At 40.3% G+C, this 21522-nt stretch overlaps 1 long non-coding RNA gene across 1 annotated transcript; it reads right to left on the bottom strand.

Moving 5' to 3' along the window:
- Positions 1–14027: 14027 nt before the first annotated feature.
- Positions 14028–21520, bottom strand: LOC127689427 (uncharacterized). The gene is made up of 2 exons (XR_007978907.1): positions 21019–21520; positions 14028–15846 (listed from the first exon to the last, which is right to left on the bottom strand). It is a non-coding gene; the product is annotated as an uncharacterized LOC127689427 (long non-coding RNA).
- Between the last annotated feature and the right edge of the window lie 2 nt (positions 21521–21522).

The raw sequence follows: 21522 nt of genomic DNA, 5'->3' as shown, positions 1-21522 counted from the left end.
CTGGATTAGAAAGAAGGGTGCTTAGAAATGAACCAAACATTCAGTCAAAAAAATCTAGGTAATTAGAATATGACATGAAAAGATAATTGTTAAGAGAAAAAGAAATTAAGTATGGGTCAGGCTAACATTGTGTGATTTTTTTTATGGTCACATAAACGTTTTTGCATAACTGGTCATACACAGACCAGTACTGGATGATGAAACTGTCTCTTTGAGTAAGGGCTGTCCAAATATATAAGAAAAGTAAACAGGAGGTGTTCAGTCATGTCAGAGTCTCTTCATGGCCTCGGATCAGTGAGAGGAAGTCTACAGGATGTCTGTGGTCAGACGGGAAAAGTGAGCACATGACTGGTCATTTGACCTATCCTAGATCAGAAACAGAAAGAGAGCGTTGAGGGCAGTGAGAGAGGAGGCGATGACATTCCAGTCTAAGGCTAATCTTTTTTCCGTCTGGTCAAGCATCTCTGTCAAGGTGCTGGGAACGGTGAGGTGGGAAGCGCGCCACCAAACGTGATTTACAACTGAGCTGTGCTTAAACCAAACACTTTTTTATGCTTCGATAGCTTCTCTAGTTTTCAATTTGTGCTGTTAATCATTCTCTTTCTCTCCTTTCACAATCTCTCTCCTCATATCCTTAATTTTTCTTCTCTACCCTTTCCTAACTAGATAAACTTAACCTTCATCTTCCTTTTCTGTCTCAATAAAGTCCATCCCTTCTCCTCTCCTGCAGCTCTTTAGGAATCCATCACGTCGACCTTCAGTTGCCTGGACCCTTACTGAAGCAGTTTCCCATCCTACCCCTGCAGCCTCACAGATACGCCATGGAGTTGGCTCATCGGCATCCCCACTCTGTGGAGACGCATGTGGAGATGGTGACTTGAAAACCCATTTACTATGTCTTCAGTCTCAGTTTCTACCTGGTCCTGCCTTGTCTTCCATACAACGTACTGATAGCTTCGTCAGTGTGCCACTCACTTGCTTTTCTCAAGGATCTTGGGACTTTGTTGTAGGCGCTTGGAATACTTCTATTAGAGATAGAATTAAACAAGGGCCATTGGCAGAGTCCTGTCTCCCCTTGGTTGCACCCCATCTCTCCTGCTCCCTCCCGAGCTGGTTTCTGCACTTCAGCCCCTTCTCTTGGCACCCTTGCACCATCACTTCAGACTGCAGTCAGGTAAGCCATCACTATCACCACGTCCTTTGTGAAGCTGTCGGTCACCAGTATCTTTCCTGGTATCTTCAGATCTCGACAAACTGACTTCCCTCACCGGACATCACTCTGGGAGTGCCTTACTCATGCTGGTGTTTAGTGGTCACAGTCTTTGACCTCTAGGTCACTGTCCCTCTTCTCTAGATTTTCTTTTGTTCCTTGGACCCATCAACACTAGCCTCAGACCTCGTCGCTCAGGTCTCAACCCTAACTCCCCACCTAGCGTGCTGTTGGCACGTGTTGGTACTGATCTCTGTCCCTCTGTATGACTGTCACAGCCCCTTTACTACTCATGCTCTCAACTTTGCTCCTCTGTGTTGGATCTTCCACTGAGGACTTGAAAGTCAACTGTGAAGGACAAGGGGACCATTTCCCCTTGAAACTAATTCTGGTGGAAATCTTCATTTACACCAATGGTAACACAGCTGTCCTAGTCACCTGACAGCTTCATCTCATTTCTTATCTACATGGTCAGCAATTTCAAAGGCATCAACAGAGCTACTGTGAGAGCCTGAGGCCAGCTTCACCAACATGAGGTCTCTTTGTGTTCTTATCTTCCCCATAAGAAAGCTCAGGATGCAGCCTACTTAGTAAATTCCACCAGCCTTGAAGGTTGGCTTCTACCAATATTCCATGCACCATGAATAACTCCCCATCTTATTCAAAGTTTTTAATCTTAAAAATTATCTATAGGGCTAGAGAGATTGCTCTGTGGGTAAAGTCCTTGCAGTGTGAACATGAGGACCAGAGTCTCTATCTTCAGGGCCTATGTATGAGTCAGGCATGGTACTGTGTCTATAACCCCAAAGCTGAGGAGTAGGGACAGAAACAGACTGTGTGTTGGGGGGTGGGGGGTAGTTCAGCCTAAACAACTAACTTCTGGTTGAGTGAGAGGCTCTATCTCAAAAAAAAAAAAGATAGAAAATGATAAAGACACTTGAGATGTGCTTCTGACCTCTACATAGGCCCATAGGAACAAATGCACACCCATACAAATGTGCATACCCAGTCATGCAAAGCACAATCACACACACACACACACACAGACACACACACACATACACACACACACACATATATATATTTTAAAAATTACTTTGATATATACAATCAAGTTTAAATATATAGGCGAATATTGCATCCATCTGAAAACATCGTCTGAAAAGAGATAATTTAAAACGAGAGTTAGATGCCACACTGAGAATATTTTCTCCAAGATATAATAGAAATGCTTGCTATTAACACAAGTCCCATTTCTAACTGGATATTCAATTAAATGTGGTTTGATCTAGGCATATAGAGTTTTTAAAACTACATTTGTAAATATTCTAGAAACAATAAGGCAATGTCTCTGTATATCATCTTAAGATGCTACATATCCAAAGGCAATACTGTGCTTTTACGAGTTTAATCATGCTCGTGATAAAATTGACCAGAATCTTCTAACTGTAGTTCCAGCGCCTTCAGTACTGCAACCAAATCCCCAGCGCTCACCTTCACACTAAGTCTGGCCTCTGGCTTCTCTCAGGCAGAGAACACTTGTCATGTAGACTTCATCTGATCCACAGTGACCACAGTAATAGGAGCCTTCACCCCAAAACACTGGGGAGTTCTGACAGCTGAAGAAAGTAATTTATCTCATCAGTATGTTAAAGAATAAATGATTTCTTAACCTGAAGAATCTCTGGAAATTAGAAAGCCACTGCGCCACATCTTTTAACAGACAATGCCTGCAGTCAGATTACTCAGTGGGTAAGGGCCTGCTGCCCAGACTGAGGATCTGAGTTCACTCTCCATGACCCGCACAGGGAAGGAGAGAACCCCAGCCTCAAGTTGTTCCCTGGCATCCAACATGCACCATGGCACAATCTCCCTGGGACCCTCTACATAGAATAAACAAGCAGTAATAATGCCTACATTTTGTGTGTATGCCTTTTGAAGACAAGAAAATACGAACAGTATTAACAGCCTTTCTGCTACAGCCCGGGAGCACACTGTAGAGGAGTAAAGCATGTCTTACATGCCATTTGCATGTTCCAGATCCAAGCTTTACCTGGGGATGACGAGCACCTTCCCTCAAATATCACCCACCATTTCTTCATACGGCATCACTTTTATTGACTATCAGAATGCTTGATAGCTGAAAAGTTCAGCTGAGATGATTCACCTCTCCCTCTGGATAATTATCTGTTCACATGTCCACAGTGACTATCATTCACATACATGCAAATATTCACCCCATCTTCAAGACTCTGAAACAGCACATCCATTAAAATACCGAAATTCCTCAGATTGTATTTGTGCAGATGAAATGACAGTATGGATGATTTTAAGATCTTTAGCACATAGTGCCAAGCCAATGCTTTTCTGGAACAAACTATTATTCCCCAATGTTGAACAACCTTATTTTTTAAAGCATTTTACTATTTGATGAAGTATAATACAAGTTATAATTTGTGTTTCTTGCGTCACCATAGAGATAAATGTTTTCCGTGGTGCTGGCCTTTGGAGCTGACTATACTCTCCCCTTCTCATTTGTCCATTCTTCATCAACAGTAGTGTGTTACGAACATTTTACACATTGCTTGTACATAGCACATAGTAAGCCCTTTGTTAGATTTATTAATATTTCTGCCTATTTGGCATAGCTTTTGTATTTCTTTAATTCCACTGAAGTTAAAATATTTTATGTTATATATATTTTCTCGTGTAAACACGAACACAAGTATTATCTTAATTTTATCTCTTTTTAATGTGATTATTTTAGCTTGTATTTTTCAGTTTTAGAGTTTATTAGCTTTTAAACATGTTTTTGTGGGTTCTGGTGTAGCTGCCCCCTGGCTCTTTCGTGCTGTCTGTGGTGAGTTTGGTCTAGCTTTCCCCTTTGCCTCACAGAAGTGTCTCTCCCCGTCTTCAGTTCGGCTAGCCTGAGTGGCCAGGCTGGCTTTAGGAAGCTTCTGAGCTACTTCTTTGAGGACGTTCCCTGCCTGTCTCTCCATTCAACACCTGCAAACTGGGCGCCACCGTGCCCATGGGTCGAACCCTTCTGATATTTTTATTTCTCCCAATTCTCTAGGTTTTTTTAATTGCCATACTGAATCTTCTGTAGTTTTTTTCTCATCTTCACAAATCTCGATTTTTCCCTTTTGTTGAACTTTTGATTTTACAGTAGGTCATTCCTGTTGCCTTGGGTTTTATTGTGTAGACTCAACTTTTTCATATTGATCTTGTTTCACAGACACATTAATTTTAATCTCTAAAAAAATACTAAAATATCACTGCTTTTCAAGTTCTGTTCCTCTTTGAAGAGGCTGCTTGTCTTAGTTTTGGTCTCTCACATGCACATGTAGATCCTTCCTCAGCCCTTGCCAGCCCTTAGCTGGTTACAGATCAGGAAGTGAGCTCATTTTGCATGGTGGTCACCTGCATGGGGACCTATTTGTTTTCTCTAGGCTGGACATAGTCCACAGTGAAAGTTCTCCCAACTTTTCTCCTGGGGGCAACAGGTCTGGATTCTCCACCCATAGGGAAACATCAGCTCAACTCTCCACTATCTAACATTTTAAAATCCACCGACTTTACTCACTCCTGACGATCCCTGGCAATCTCCAGTCCAGATTCTACCTCTGCTCCTGCTGTAGAATATGAACATATTCTGCTCCATCTGACTGATAATGACCTAGATTTCAGAGAAAAGGTCTCATTCCAGAGGTGCCTACTGCCATGACATCCTAAGCCCCTTAGGTCCTGCAGAGATAACTGTGTTACTTGGCCTTCCTGCTAATTTATACTCTATTGCACGATTTTATAAATCAGCATGTATTTCTCCCACTAATTTCCAATGTCCACATTTTCCCACTATCTGCTATCTTATCCGCTGTAACATCTTTGTAAGTCTGTCAAAATACAAATACGATTACTGTCACCTCAAAAGGATTGGGGGAAATAAAAAATGATGGTGCTTAAATTCTTGTACTCATGGATTCTGTTTTCCATACTCTATTACTATTCAGCAGATGCCTAATGACAATTGCTGACGTGGAAGCTCCTCAGAAGGCAGTGCCCTTGGCAGGCAGCTTGTACCTCTGGTAGGCATCACAGAAGGTAATGAACGTATCGCTCCCAGCGCCAAGCTTGTTACCCAAGACATCTCCATGCCTGCCCCACACCTCAGTGCTCTTTCCTCGACATCTCCGTGCCTGCCCCACACCTCAGCGCTCCATTGCTCATCGGGTATGAATATAAAGCACAGCAAACAACAGCCATCCTGTACATTTTTGCCTTTAAATGCCAGTATTTTCTGTGGACATTCAAGTTAGGAGTACACAGGAAGTGTGCATATAGAGAAATATACTCAACAGGAAGAAGTAAACAAGAGCAGTAAAGGTTATATTGTGATATAAATCCAAAATTGTGGGATTTGGCCTTAAAATTCAGCAATGTAACTGTCACATTATGACTTCAACGTGACCATGATAAATTGGACATGGTATTATTAACTTTGTTCTAGTTACTCTATTCTGTGTGGGAACTGGGATGGTAGTGGTTGTATCCAGATCCACATGAAGAGCAGCAGAGGTCCTTACCTCCCCCAACAAGAACACAACACTCAGTGAGTACAGTACCTTGAATTCTAAGTTTTAGATCTGCTCCCTGAGTGAGTCCATGAAGTCTTGTGCATGACTTAACACTAACACACTCTCCCTTTGTGTAAGGTATCCTGGATTTCACAGCATCCAACTGAGAGAAGCCTCATTCAGACATATCCTCGCCTCCACTCTTGCTCCCTGGACCAACTGCTTGTGGATTTTAGGTATTTATTCTGCTCTTGCTGTGCTTCTAGCCTTTTCAGTTTCAGATCCCATGAACACATCCTAAAAACAATGTGGATGTATTCTTTGGCACTCCATCCTTGGCTGTCCCTGAGACCTCATCACTCTATCACATTTCCTGGTTAAAATCTTGAATCTTTACCACATAAAATTGACCAGAGCTGACTTGTAGAGTGATTGATGACTGCACTGCTACTTGTTTATAAATTGTCATTCTTTTTTTTCTCTGTTTTATTCATACTCCTTCCCAGATTCATGCCTAGAAATGTAAATCTAAATGCCCAAAGCCAACTAAGTAACTGAAGCAGATTTCTCCTTTCACAAATATTCTTCCTGGAGCCCCCATGCTTGCTTGAAGCTGAACCAGTGGTCCTAGGCAGTTGTACAGCCTGCATCCTGACGTTTTCATCCTCCATGGTTACCTCTCTGTTATGTTAGGTTCCCCAGGCCCTTCCTGGTGGGCTTCATCCATGTATGCTCACCTGCTTTGTCAGGGAACATCCCTGGAAGCCCCCGATAAATTAAAAATCTCCAGAAGGCTTTGAAGAATGCATCCAGGAAGAATATCAACAATCTCTAGTGGGCATTCATAAAACCTTTTCTTAATAAAAGCACCAAAGATGCTGAGCAAAGACCATTTCCAACTAGAATTTCTGCCACTGTTGCCTCTGCAATCTCACCACATCCATGAAGAGATAGATGGCAAAACTTCTCTAGGTCTCCAAGGTCAATGTCTACTGTTTTTGCTGCAGTAGATGCTATATGATAAATCCTGGCTTCAGCTCTAAGTAAAGCAAGGATCAGGTCAAAAGTTTCCTAACTATGAAACATGAACCTTGGAGTTATTGGGTGGCCATAAATACCATACTTGTTTGCCAAAGTTTGAGATCTGAAATTAATTTGGTTCTATGCTGCTGCTTTCTTTTGAGAATTCTGAAGACATTCTTCTACTGGTGTCTTTTCAAAAATCCAAGAGCAATCTTTTGCTAATCCTTTTATAAATTCTGTGTACACTTTCAGAATACTCCTCTGATTGTTCCTAGTATTTCTGTTAGGGTGTTAATGATGAATCTGGTCTTCCTTAGTTATGCCTTACACAAACTTTTATTCTGCATTGTTGTGTTTATTTCCCACTCCATTTTTCCTTCTTTCCATGTGTATGTATAATCTATCATTTGGACACCGAACCTCATAGCTGAGCCTTTATTACCTGTTCTTATTTTCAACAGTTGTTGTTGTTGTTGTTGTTGTTGTTGTTAGGCACGTTTGCCATCATTTTTGGTTCCAGAAACTACTTTGGTTGTGTGAATGTTCACTGTACATTAGTTGAAGATTTCTCTTCTCTCTGAGAGGGTTACCCTGTTTTTAGGTTGCATTTGCTCTCTGCACTGCAACTTTCCTTCTCTCTGTATTCCCATTATACAAATGTTCTGGTTTCCCTGTATCAGGTTAAATGTATTTAAGAAGCAGGCACTAAGTAACTATGTTTGTTATGAGTGTTCTAGTAGGAATCTAGCCACTTCCTTTGGAGATGGAGGCACCTGGCAATATCTAAAAGTGAGTCTAACTAAAATACTTGGTCTAACTAAAATACTTTTTTTGAGACTACATAGCCATGGCTGTCCTGGAAGTGCTGGGATTAAAATTATGTCATCATGCCCAGCTATGTTTTTAAATAAGTAACTGGGACCCAGGAATTTGTGGTGTCTGAAAGTTTTATTGGGTTTTGTTGTTGTTTCTGTTTTTGTTTGGGGGGTGGTTTTGTTTTTGTTGTTTGCTTGTTTGTTTTCTGAGACAGGGTTATTCAGTGTGGAACTAGCTCTGTAGACCAGGCTGGCCTTGAACTCACCATATCCAGGTCTTCTTCTTTTTTAAAATAGATACACTAAAATAAAAAATAAGATGTGGTAGTTGATGCTGTAATCTCAGCATTCCAAAAGAGGCAAGAGGACCCTGAGACTGGGGCAGCCCAGGCTAAGTGGTGAGTTCCAAGTACAGACAGGGCTACAATGCAAAACTCTGAAATAAACAGACCAGATGACTAGCAACACCTACAATTCAACTGGCAAGAAATGGCAACTTCACCTTTCAGTTTGCTTCTGGCAATTTCTTTAAATTTTATTGAGACAGAATTTACATGTTTAGGTTTTCACGTCAGTGCTATTAAGTGCTGTTTACATGCAGTGCTGTACAATCAATCATCTCTGAAATCTAATTGTAAGGCTTATCAGTCACTCCAAAAAGCATGTTTCCATCCTCACTGCCCATCCCCACCAAAGCGACTCTACTGTTGCAATTTCCCTATTCCTGATATCAAACTTAAGTGAAACCTGTAATCTGTGGCTTTTTGTGCCTAGCTTCTTTCCTTCAGCAAATTCTTGAGATTTGTGTTGTATTACATACCAGCATTTTATTTCTTTTTATGACCAAACAGTGGTCTACAATGTACAGATAGACCACATTTTACTTCTCCATCCATCAGTTGATATAAATTTGGGTTGTTCTCACTCTAAGGCTATTAACAACAATGCTGATGTGAACACTCGTGTACATGTCTGTCTTGGAGACCTAAAATTGGAGAACCAATTGACAGCTCTGTTTGACATTTTAAGAAATTATTACACTGTTTTCCAGAAATAACTACATTGTTTTTCTCCCACCAACAGTTATGAGGGTGTCAATTGCATAGACAGCCTCTCCAACTGTCCTCTCTCTTAGAGAAACTCAGGAATAACCATCCTGGTTGTAACAAGCACTTCCTCAGTGACTAACTATACTGAGGATATTTTCATAGACTTATTGACCATTCAACATATTCTTAAAGAAATTTCTGCTCAAACCTTTTGTTTTATTACTGAATTGTAGAAAAGTTTTTATCTTGAATATGTCTTTTAACGTGCATGTGTTTTTATCTTTTTCCAGGAGGAAGGTGGGTGTTTTGAGACAAGGCCCAGCTAGGGCTATATAGCTCAGTCTCCCTGCTGTTGGGACTACAGGAGTGTGCTACAATGCTCAGCAAAAATTTTAAAAAGTCAAATTTGCCAATATTAAAATTTGTTGTCCACCATTGGTGCTGTGCTGAGGCACTAATTACTGTCTCATCTGAGGTCATGAAGCATTTGCTGTTCTATCTTTGAAGACTTCGTTGTTTTAGTTGACCTTTTAAGTCTATGGTCTCAATTGAAATTAATTTTTGTGTAGGAATCCAAATTCATTCTTTTGTACATGGATACCCAGTTGCTTCAGCTCCAACTTGTTTTCTGAAGATTATTCGTTTCTCCTTGAGGTGCCCTGAAACTTTGGTTGAAAGTCCACTTATCATAAGAGTTTTGGGGATTTGTGTTCCACTGAGTCTGTGCACATCCACGTCAATGTGGTGGTCCTGTTGGCCATCCTGAAAACATACCAACCAACACAACAGATATGTTTTGTTTCGCCAATGATCTAGGTGCACTTGCTGGACAGCTTCTTGGACTAACACTTTTGTTGACTAGTCTCACTACTGTTCATGTACAAACATTTTCCAAGTGTCAGTCTATGAATTATGACGATAGTTAATTTTTTTAAAGTCAGTGGTCCAGCTGAACTGCTTCTCTTGTTAGCTTGTAAATTTTCAATGTTTGGATGCTCAGAAATTTCTGACAATTATCTTGTCACAAATACCTTACTCCTGACCAACAACCTCTATTTAAATTATAGATCACACATATTTTGGAAAACACTAAATGTAACTAAATTTGTTACTTTTCCATTGTGACTTCTTTATGTCTTGTTTAAGTAGTCTGCCTTCTGAAAGCCACGCATGTATCTTTATTCACTTATTTTTCTCAGTGGAAATCAGAAGAGAAAATACATCTGGAATAAACTTGGATAGCAATAGCTAATAGAACACAATTCAGAATTTGAAATTCCCCATAAATGGTCAGATGCTAATCCAATTAATCATAACTTTTAGATTTCAAATATAGCATAGATGACTGAGATTTAATTATAGGGTAATTTTCTGTTGAATTTTTTCTCATGGGTCTCTTTCTAGTTTTTGGAAATCTTTTCTCTCTGACTCTTATGTAGATACAAATGAATAAAAAATTTGAAGCTATGATCCACATGTGAGAACATGTGGTCTTTGTCTTTCTGTGCCTGGGTTACTTCACTTAATATTTTTTCCAGTTCTATCCATTTTCCTGCCAACACCCTAATAATTCCATGTTTCTTTATGGTTGAAAACACCAATGTGTATATACCCTATATTGTCATTATTAATTCATTCTATTGATGAACATGTAGGCTGATTTATTTTCCTAGCAATTCTTTTTTTCAGGCCGACATAAATGAACAAGTAGCTTTTCAGATACTCAGTCCTTTGAGTGCCTAGAGATGGAATAGCTGTGACACATGGAAGCCCTAGTTTTAGGTTTTGAAATAAAATCTTCATACTCCCAAAGTGGTTTCCCCCTCCCCCCCTCTCTCTCTAAGTTCTTTCCAGCATTTTCATCATTTTCCTGATAGCCATCCTGACATGGGGTGAGACTGAATCAGAGCAGTTTTAATCTCTATTTCTCATATGGCTAAGTATGTTTAGCACTTTTGTTGTTGTGTGCACTAGATATTGATATTCTTTCTGATTTCCTCCCATTCTGTAAGCTGCCTCTTCACTTACTAATTTTGCTGTACAGAGAGCCTTTTAATTTCTTCAAGTTCCATTTGCTGATAATTAATAGTCCCTTTTTCCTGAGCTCCTGGAGTCCTTCTCAGAAAGTCTTTACCTATTGCACACACGGTTTTGAGTTTGTCTGTTTGTTTTGTAGTATCTTCAGACTTTAGAGTCTTACAGCGTAGGTTTCAATCCACTTATAGGAGATTTATATGGATCTAAAAGTGAGAGATAAGGATTTAGCTTCATTCTACATATGGAAATCCAGTTTTCCCAGCATCTCATTGAAGATAGTGACTTTGTTTTGTTTTATTTTTTTTTTTTTTTGAGACAGGGCTTTTCTGTGTAGCCCCTGGAACTCACTCTGTAGACCAGGCTGGACTCAAACTCAGAAATCTGCCTGCCTCTGCCTCTCAAGTGTTGGGATTAATGGTGTGCGCTACCACTGCCCAAATGGCTGTGGCTTTCTATATTTAGCACTTTGCCAAAAACCATGGGACTTAGCTGTGTGTTTAGGTCAGGGGTTTTCTGGTTTGTTTCCTGTTTCACTGATTTGCATATCCATTTTGTGTTGGTACCTTCTTTTTTTGTTTGTTTGTTTTCCACATAGGTAAACTACTGTGTTTAGGAAAAACTAATCTAAATTTCTGGTTTTCATATTTTCTTTTGCTTCGTTTTTTAGAGGTCCTGTTTCTTAATTTTCCATCTCCTCTTTCCTTTGTACCCATCTATGTGACTGTGCTGCTTTATAGACTACTTAACAGTGAGAGTTGGCACACAAAATCTACAATCAGCCCCTTTGCAAAATTGGGCTAGATTTATAGTCATACTTGAGCATTCTTTCTAAACTAAATTCAGTTCACTCCTGTTGCTTTCAATTAGTGTTACAGTGAAATAACAAACAAAAAAAGGAGTGAGATTTCATTCTTTTCTTTAAGCATTCTTGCTTGTTATCTGGTATTTACTCAAATCTTGATATACTTCAACAGGAATTTAACCATGAAGGTGAAGGTGATATACCTGTTTCCTTACACTCTAAGAAGCCTTGGTGTGTGTGTGTGTGTGTGTGTGTGTGCAAAATACAAATATTTCTTGATTTTACATTCCTTCTTAAATATTATTTTTATTGTTTTAACTGAATATTGGGTTTATAATATTTCATATATATTATTATAGTTCTGTTGCTCATAGTTATTGCTTTGGAACTTGACACAAGCCAAATTCTTGCTAACTAGATACATTCATTAATATATGCTAAATGTTGCCTGACATAGTAAAAATCCTACACTCATTGCAGATTATAATTAAGAGTTGATCTAAACTTTCATACTATCATATCCCACCACTTATCAGCTAATCTGAGACCCTTTTAAATATAAAGGAAGCTAGGAATGACAGTATAAACCAGAATCTTATTGATACATCAAGTTAAAAAGGAACAGAAACACAGAATTATATCTTCCCAAACTGCAAAATACATTTTTCAAGTATAAATACTTCAGAAAGTTAACCATAGAGTATGGCTCTAAGTTTTTACAAGTGTCAAAAATTCAAAATATCCAGAATGTTTTACTGAAATCAGAAAATAATAACAAAAAATAGAAACCTCCAAATTTGTAAACTGAAGATATATTTTTAAATAAACCCTTAATAAGAATGAACTAAAATGTTAAATGATAAAATTCATTCTATATAAAATGAGAATGAAACTACTACTTTTCAAATCTGTGGTATGCTGGTAAGTAATATTAAAGTTGAAAAACATTAATTAAAGAAATAGCTAAGGCAGGAGGCTAGGAAATTATATTGAACTAATCATGCATCTTAAAATATTTTTTTGAAAAAAATTTTAAAAAACTAAATAAACCAGAAATCGATGAACTACAAAACTATATAAAATAGAGTACAGAGAAAAATCAAACTTTTGAGAATTTTAATAAACTTGAAAAATCTTCAGTGAAAATGATGAAGAATAAAAGTACAAGCCACAAATACTGAGCTCTGGTGACAGAGGCTTCTGCTGACAGCCAACTCTGATGACTGAGGTCATCTCTGAAAAGGAGGATGACACAAAAGAACTGAAAACAGAAAGAGAAAGAGAAGACAGGAAAAAAGAAAGAGTATGGATAATTTTACTAATGCACATTTTAAATGAAAGGAATAGATTTCTAGAAAAACATAAGACAGAAGAAATGAGAAGATTGACTATGTTCATAACCATTGAAGACATTGAAGTAGCAGCCAAACTTTTAGAAACAAAATTCCAAACTCAAGATGGCTACACCAGCGAATTTTACCAGCCATTTAAAACAAACAAACAAACAAACAAAAAACCAACGATGTGATTCCAATCCTGGCAAACCTTCCCAGAGAACACAAGATATGCTTCCGAGTTTGTATTATGGCACAGATCCTAAGGACTAGGAGACAGGAAACAGTTAATATCTCTTCTGAACACTGACATAAAAACTCTAAATAAAGTATGAATACACTGACTCTAAGACTAGGGGCACTATAGCCTACTCTAGCAATAAAACGATTAGGTGAAACTTTACATCTATTTATTACATATACTGATAGAGTAAAAGGGGCCTCAGTGCAGAAGAGGACTTGATTGTTTTAAGTGTTTACACTCACGCACCAGTGTTGTTCATGCTCTGGTCTGAGGAGCTTCTCTTTGAAGCAAGCAGTAGTAACTGCAGAGACTGTAACCAGTCCAGGACTGAGAGTAAATGGCTGTTAGAAGCTCAGCCCTGGATCACCTGTATCTCTCCTTCCAGGCTCAGAAAACATGGTGGAAGGGAAGGAAGAATGGCAGGCAGTGGCAGAAGGTCAAAGAATAATCTTCAGGCTTACACTCTTGAACTTAAAAGCCATGATTACCTCTGCTGGAGTACACAAGATTGGATTTTTCAGAATCCTGCCAGAGAAGAGAGGGACTCACAAGGCCCCATCCCTCTCTGATGATCTATAACTAATGATTTCCAGGGAAGGAAGACTTGGTCTTCAGTGGTATAAGCACTGGTAAGATGCCCATGCTCCTATAAACAACCGTAATGAAAAGACGTTAAGGTAGAAGAGGGATTAGTTGGGAAGAGAAAGTGGAATCAGTAGGAGGGGAAGAGGTATGAACACAACCAAAACACATTGTACGCATAGATGAAAATGTCATAATAAGATCTTCTGTCAAATATATGACTTTTAAAATAGTTTTTCAACAACCTAAAATAGAAAGAAAAATACCATATATCAGTGTAAACCATCAAGATTGTACTCAACAGTAATAAGTTAAAAGTTTTATCTTGTAGATCAAGAAAAAAACAGGGACACCTGGGATCAGAATCTTTATTCAACATTGCCCTGGAAGTTCAAACCAACACAAGGCAAAAAAAAGGGAAGGCAGAGTGAAAAGAGACTGGAAAAAAAAAAGAAACATTATTATTATTGGCAGATGGCATGTGTATAAAATATTCAGAGTAAACCACTTGAATTAACAGAAGAGTTCGGTGAGTTCTCTGAATTTAAAGTAGGTATATATAAAAATAATTATACTTGTGTACATCAGTTACAAATGACCCAATTTTAAGAATATCGTCAACAATAGCATTAAATATGAGAGCTTGTGAGAATGCTATGAAATATATTCAATATATCAGAAAAAATAGTATACTGACATACTTTAGAAAACAAAGACGACCTTAATAAATGAAAAGAGGAAAGATAAGGACAAAAATAATGGAGCAGAGACTGAAGGAAAGGCCATCCAGGGACTTCCCACCTGGGGATCCATCCTGTCCAGACACCAAACTTTGACACTGTTGCTGTTGTCAAGAGGCGCTTGCTGACAGAAACAGGTGTGGCAGTTCCCTGGGAGGTTCAGCCAACAACTGATCAATGCAGATGTGGACGCTTGGAGCCAACCATCAGACTGAGCTCAGGGGTCCTCAGTGGGGGAGCTGGCAGAAGGACTGGAGGAGCAGAGGGGGATTGGAACCCCCATAGGAAGACCTATGTTGGCTGGCCGGACCATCCAGTGTTCCCAGGGACTAGACCACCAACCAAGGAGTGTACAGGCAGGAATCCATGGTTCCAGATACATATGTAGTACAGGATGGCCTTGTCTGACATCAGTGGGAGGGGAGGCCCTTGGTAATTGTAGAGGTTTGAAGCCCCAGCGTAGGGGGATGCTGGAGTGGTGGGTGGGTGGGTGGGTGGTGCAGCATCCTCATAGAGGCAAAGGAGAGGGGAGAGACAGCAGCGGATGAGGGATGGAGGAGTTGTGGAGGAGTAACCAGGAAGAGGGATAGTATTCGAGATGTAAAGGAATAGAATGATTAAATAAAAAAAAAGAAAAAATATGTATTTCATTTCTAAATCTAAAGACTCGCTACTATAAAAACATCAGTCCTTGCAAATATAATGTTATTTCAATTAAATTTCCAAGTGTACAGAACTTGACAGTTAGCTCCTGAATATATGAAGGGCAAAGAGATCTTGGACAAGAGGAAGAATTAGTAAGAATTGTTTAACTAGATGTCAAGACAGCACCAGCGCATTGTGGATAAAATGAATGCATGGTGGCCTGAGAAGCTTTTAGAAGGTAATAACAGAATATGAGTATGATTTCAAAGTAAGAACATTCTCAAGTAAAAAATAGCACACACTTAAGAAAAAGGACTCGTAAATTGAACCCCCAAGTAGAAGATTTTCACATATCAAAATCAGTATTAGATATTTTCAAATGAGAAGCTAAGAAGTAGGAAGTGATATGTGCGGTGAGGAGCAGGAACTACTCACTACCCATAGCATTAAGAACTCAAAAATCTGTAAGGAAAACACAATTCATAGGAAAGTAGTGTGAGTGTGCGTGCTCACACACACACACACACACACACACACACGCACATACACCCCACACTCCACATAGATGATTACATCAATTAGACATCAAGGAATCACAGTCACAATATTAATGACAAGTCACTGCACACACTGCCAGGTCAGGTGACAGTGAGATGCTGGACAATATCAGGCATGGAGGCATTCCACAGAAGAGATCTCCCCTCCGCTGATGTGGCTCACATGAAATGCACGTGCACACTTCTCTGCATTTCTAAGAATATCTGTGGTCGCTTTATTTGTAAATGTCACTGCAACAGAAGCATAACTGTTAGATTTATAGTCCATTTTTACAGTAAAATTCCACACAGCCACACAACACACATTAAGTGGGAGGGCAAAAGAATAGCTAAGATTCATTTATACAACATTTAAATATAGAGTTCAAGGTTGACAAGCCTGAGTTTCCTTTACAAATTAATTCATGGGCATTTGGGATATATTTCGGGGCTGGGGAGATGATTCAATAAGAATGCCTGATGGACAAACCTAAGGACCTGAACACCAATCCGCAGCTCACACAGAAGCATGTGGTCTCATGCATACATATCTTTATTAGGAAAAATATCCACCTCCTTTTGAGCTATCAGGTTCATGATGATGGATTTTAGCAGAAGGGGGATGATTCAGTTGGAGGGAGATTTGATTACAGCTATAATTGGACTGGGGTAGGCTGCTGACCTAACTAAACACTTGACAGTATACATAAAGAAGCCTGACCAGCACAGGAGCTTTCAATTAAGAGATTATCTACTGAAAGAAAGAGATACTTTCTCTGGGTCTTGTATATTACTTTAAAATCCAGACTTGGGTAAGCAGAAGATAAGTTACCTTTTCCTCTCTCAAACTGTGGGTGTGTGCAGTAGAACACTGCTCACCTGTCACCTCACATGCACCATAAAAGACACACACGTGAAGCAAAAACTACAGAAGGACATGATCTCTTCCTGGTAATGTTCATCCATTCATCTGTTCACTCGTTTATTTCACTGTTTTAAATGTTTGGCCTCTAGCACTAAGCATGCCGTCATGGAACTTATATCATTGTACATGTTCTGCATAGAGGTGGAGAAACAGTAATGTTAACATAACACAGGACCACACACATGCAGAATGCCAGAGACAAGAGTACAGGATGTTAGAGGCCAGAGGTCAGAGGTCGGAACCAGGACTGTCACAGCTGGCTGGCATTGTGAGCACGAAGGAAGACCTTTCCTGGCCACTGAGAAAAGCTCTAGAGCAGCAATAGCTGTGTCTTAGCAAGAAGGTAGGTACGCTGTCAAGGCTGTAAAGGCCTCAGAGGCAAGCAGGCGAGGACCTGGGAAACTTGAGCCCACTGTATGAACAGTTTGCTTTCTCCTGGGAGGGCAATGGCGTGCCACTGCGACTTCACTGTTTGACTGGGCATCCTTTGTTCAATCCCATTCAAATGTTTGGTTTTTTTCATAAATTTCTGGGGACACAGTATTGTAATATGATCATTGAAAAATTGAATGTTTTTAAGATTTTATTTTATATAAGATACATTTTATATACACATATTATATATATATATATATATATATATATATATATATATATATATATATATACACACACACACACACACACACACGCACACACATATATAGTTGGTGGTAGTGGTTTGTTTGTTTTCAATACAGGGTTTCTCTGTGTAGCCCTGGTTGTCCTGGAACTTACTCTGTAGACCAGGCTGGCCTTAAACGCCCAGGGATCAAAGTGTCTCTGTTTTGTGTGCATCTATGTGTGAGTATGCCCATGTATGCATGGATGCCCAATGAAGGTGAGAGATCACCTAGTGCTGGAAAGACAGACAGCTGTAAGTTGCCAACATGGGTGCTGGGAACTTTCCTTGGGTGTTCTAGAAGAGCAGCACCCACTCTTAACCACTGAGCCACTTCTCCAGCCTCAAGTTCACTTTCTCTGGTGGTTGGAATCTCTTTTTCTGCAGTTTCTATTGTGTTGTTTACATTTTTTTACCTGACATGTTTTAGTCACAGGAGTAGTAGTGAGTATACGTTAAACACCTTTGTCTTCTAATCTGACATTCAGCTGGTGACTTTGTTCACGTTTCCTACATATAGCTTACTTATTTTGAGACAGAGTATCTCTCTGGATCCAAGGCTTTCCTGGAATTTACTCTGCAGACTAGGCTGACTTCTGCTTCAGAGATGTTCCTGCCTCTAGCGCGCCACCCAAGCCTGGCTCGACTCAGCCTGGATCACCACACCCAGGTTAAATTTAGTCAACATGATTTTCAAATCACAAAGCCATAGGATGTTCTGCCTTCATCAAATTCTCCTTCCAAACAGCAAGTACTATACTTTCTGAAATTTTCTTATGAGGCTTTTAAGGGGTTTTTTTTATTATTATTCCTTCTGAATACTTTTTTCTGTAACCTTTGAAGGTGGAATTCATACATTTCCCCCTCCATACAGTCAATTTCACAATCACAAGTATTACATATAACATCTTACCAAACTACAAAATAAAGGTGCATATAAAGCTGGTGTGATCTATACGAGTATGAGACAGAACATGTGTCACTAAGGCTTTGGGAATAGGATCCACATTACTAGGAATCAGATAGGGTCACCTCACCTCTAGTGACACATGGGGAGTTAAGGTCAAAGCAACCTGACAGGTAAGCCAAGCAAGAAACCCTGTGGAGGGGATTCTGGGTTCTGAAACCCTGTGGAGGGGATTCTGGGTTCTGAAACCCTGTGGAGGGATTCTAGGTTCTGAAACCCTGTGGAGGGGATTCTGGGTTCTGTTTAGGCCTGGGGAGGTGGTTCTGTGAAGGGCTTCCTGGACAAGCATGAGGACTCGAGCTCTGACCCTAACAAAATCTAGGCGAGGCAGAGAGCATCCGTCAAACCCACCCCAGAGATGGAAAGGCAGGCAGGAGGCTTCTGGCTAGTCAATCCAGCCTAATCCAATAGTCTGATGTTTAGTGAGAAAGTGTTCCCAACACTAAGGTGAAGAACAACCAAGGAAATGCCAACATGACCTCTTACCTCCAGCACACACACCAACACCACACACACAAGGGCTTCTACAGAAACATGGGGAGGGAAAGGCCTCATCTGAAGAGAGAAATGCGTTTTTAGGAAGGAGATGGCTAATTCTGTCACATTGACTGGGTCTGGAGCCAAGTAAGAGCGAAGACGACAGAAGCACCTGTAAGGGGCTTTCTTGATCAGATCATTTAAGTAGGGTAACCCCCTAAATATGAATCGCAGCTTCTGGGGGCAGCTAGATAAAAGGCAGCCCAAGAAAGAAGTCTGGGGTCTGCCTGCCTGCCTGCCTGCCTGCCTGCCTGCCTGCCAGGACTCCACGTTCATCCCCATTCTCAGGTTGCTGTCAAGTTAATCCACCCTGCTGCTACCATTTCCTGTTGATATCAGAATCCAGATTCTTCAGCCTTCCAATGTGGAATGAAGACCAGTGGCCCTCAAGGAATGAATCCTCCAGGCACCAAAATGCAACTGTCTTAAACTGTGGAGACATGCAGTCTGGTACACTGTGTGGCTTCTGAGTTCTCAATCTCTCCAGTGCCAACATCCGTACTGTATCATGTAAGCCAACCTCGTAAACCCCCTCTCTGTACAGCCACTCTCTCAGCTCTGTTCCTCTGGAGAACCCTAACTATACAGATATCTTTCCAACTTCATTTCCTTGTCCTTAGTACTTTCACTGTTTAAGTCCAAAGCTTTCCGGTATCGTTTTCTTATTATTTACAGGTGCTTCAAAGTTAGGGTTTTTTGTTTTGTTTTACCTTTCTTATTAACACTTCCAGAAATATTTTAAACAAATGCTTTTACTTTTGTAAACTAACTTTTTAATGCTAAACTGTAATAGAAACATCAAGTGTTTATTAATTAATAATTCAAAAGTCAAATCGACTGTGGTGACTTATTGAGGGGTTATTGACTAATTAGGTTAGTCAGACAATAATAATATTAGTAATAGTATTAGTAACAGCCAATACTGATCCAGGACGTCACTTGCTGAGGTAACTCTAAGCACTTTACAAATAGTGATGTAATTACCACAGTAACAATAAAAATCACCCCTACTTTTTACCCAAGGGATGGAAGACAGGAGAGGAAAAGTAATTTGCCCAAGTGGGCAAAGGGAGGGAGACAGCTAGGGAGGGCAGAGCTGGGGTTAGAGCCAAGAGAGCCTCACAGAAACTAGATACTTGGTCTCAAGACTTTGCCTCTGACCAAAAAGAAAAAGGTGCATGAGGTAATGTAAACAAAGAATAAACCTAACCAGGGTCCAGCATTATGGAAATATCAATCTGAGTGCTAAAAAGACAGTTTTGCAAGCAAGGAAGTAAGGAACAGCACAGATGTCAGGGGAAACCTCACAGAGGAAGTAGTACTAAGCTATGACCTGAAGAATGAAGTTACAGGTGTCTGGGGGGCAGAGGTGAAAAACACAGTCCAAGTCAAAAAAACAGATGAATGTGTGCCTGAATTTAAGTTTAAAGCCAGCATGGGCTGCACTGCAAGACCTTGGCTCAAAACTCAAAAGAAACACTGGAATCCTGCCTTCTTGGAAGAAACAGAGATGTCCAGTTGAGTGTATCTTGAGTGTGGAATGACTATAACTAACTAAAGGCAGGCAGGCAGGCAGGAGGCAGACTGTCTAAGTTAAAACAAATGGTTGTTTAACTCCTAAGTGTCAAAAACACTATCTGGTAATCTCAAAAGATCACTGTTCCTGTGCAAAGCTAGGAAAGTCCCTTTGAAGGCAATTACAAATCAAGAGGACATGACAGTGGCCTGAATGAGTGAACTACAGGGTAATTTTCACAATACTGCACAAGAGTGGCCAGTGAACAGGACCTGACCAGTGAAGGAAGAGGGTCTCCAGCTTTGGGTTTGAGCCACTAATATGACAGCAGTGTCCTTTGTGTGAGGCTGAGTGCTTCTATGAAGAGAAGAAAAAAAAAAAAAAAGAAGCTTTTCACCTTCTACTTGCGGGGGAGGCACATTTGGGAGGGAGGGGGTTCTTTTCTAATTCTCTTTCTTCATTTAAAAGTTCCAAAGGAAGAACAGAAAAGAACTGAAATGTTCAATTTTAGGAGATCCTTCTACTTGAGATAAACTGGAGAACAGAATCCTCTTTATCGTGCATCAGCCGTCCCCAAGATCTCAATGATGGGGCACAAGACAACGTTGGCGATGCCATCTTAAGCCCATCTCGTGCTCCTCCTGGCAGTTAGGCCCACTGTGTTCCATAAATGCTCACTATCGTATACGCTCACAGCATCTCCCCTCATGCTAGCACGCTCAATGCATATAGCTATATATCTACATATTTATATATCTTAACAAGCAATGCGACTACAACCCCTGCCTTCAGGGCTAGTGGTTTCGCAGGAATGGTACCTTTGGAAAGCTCGTGGCTGCCCCCGTACTTAATTGCGCCTTCTTCATATCCACTTAAGTGACAACTCTAGTCCCTAGGCTGCGGGGTCTACTGAGGAGCAGGAGCCGTTGGATCGGTCAGTTGCCAAGCTCTCCTCACATCTCACGCTTGCGAGACGCGGACCGGCTCCTGGCGCCTTCCGTCCCCGCAGAACCGCAGCGAAAGAGTCTGGGAGGGGGTCGGGAAAGGAAAAGACGCAAAAGAGATTAAGTAATTGGTTCTCAACGGCACAAGATGATATTTGGGGTCGACTATGAAGCACCGGTTTCAAATGCCCGCCCCCTAAGCGGCCTTGGCTCCGCCCCTAGGAGACGTCATTCCATCTTTTTTCCCAGTCTCTGCTGATTGGTCACTGCGTCAGCCTCTGAGAGACGGTTTAAAAAAAACAAAAAAACAAACAAACAAACAAACAACAACAACAAAACCAGCTCTCCAGATTTGCTTCCGGGTGTGGAATTCGCGTC

Source organism: Apodemus sylvaticus, chromosome 7 (assembly GCF_947179515.1).
Source record: "Apodemus sylvaticus chromosome 7, mApoSyl1.1, whole genome shotgun sequence".
NCBI lineage: Eukaryota > Metazoa > Chordata > Mammalia > Rodentia > Muridae > Apodemus > Apodemus sylvaticus.
The sequence above is the reverse complement of the archived record's forward strand: the minus strand, read 5'-3'. Positions and strand labels throughout refer to the sequence as shown.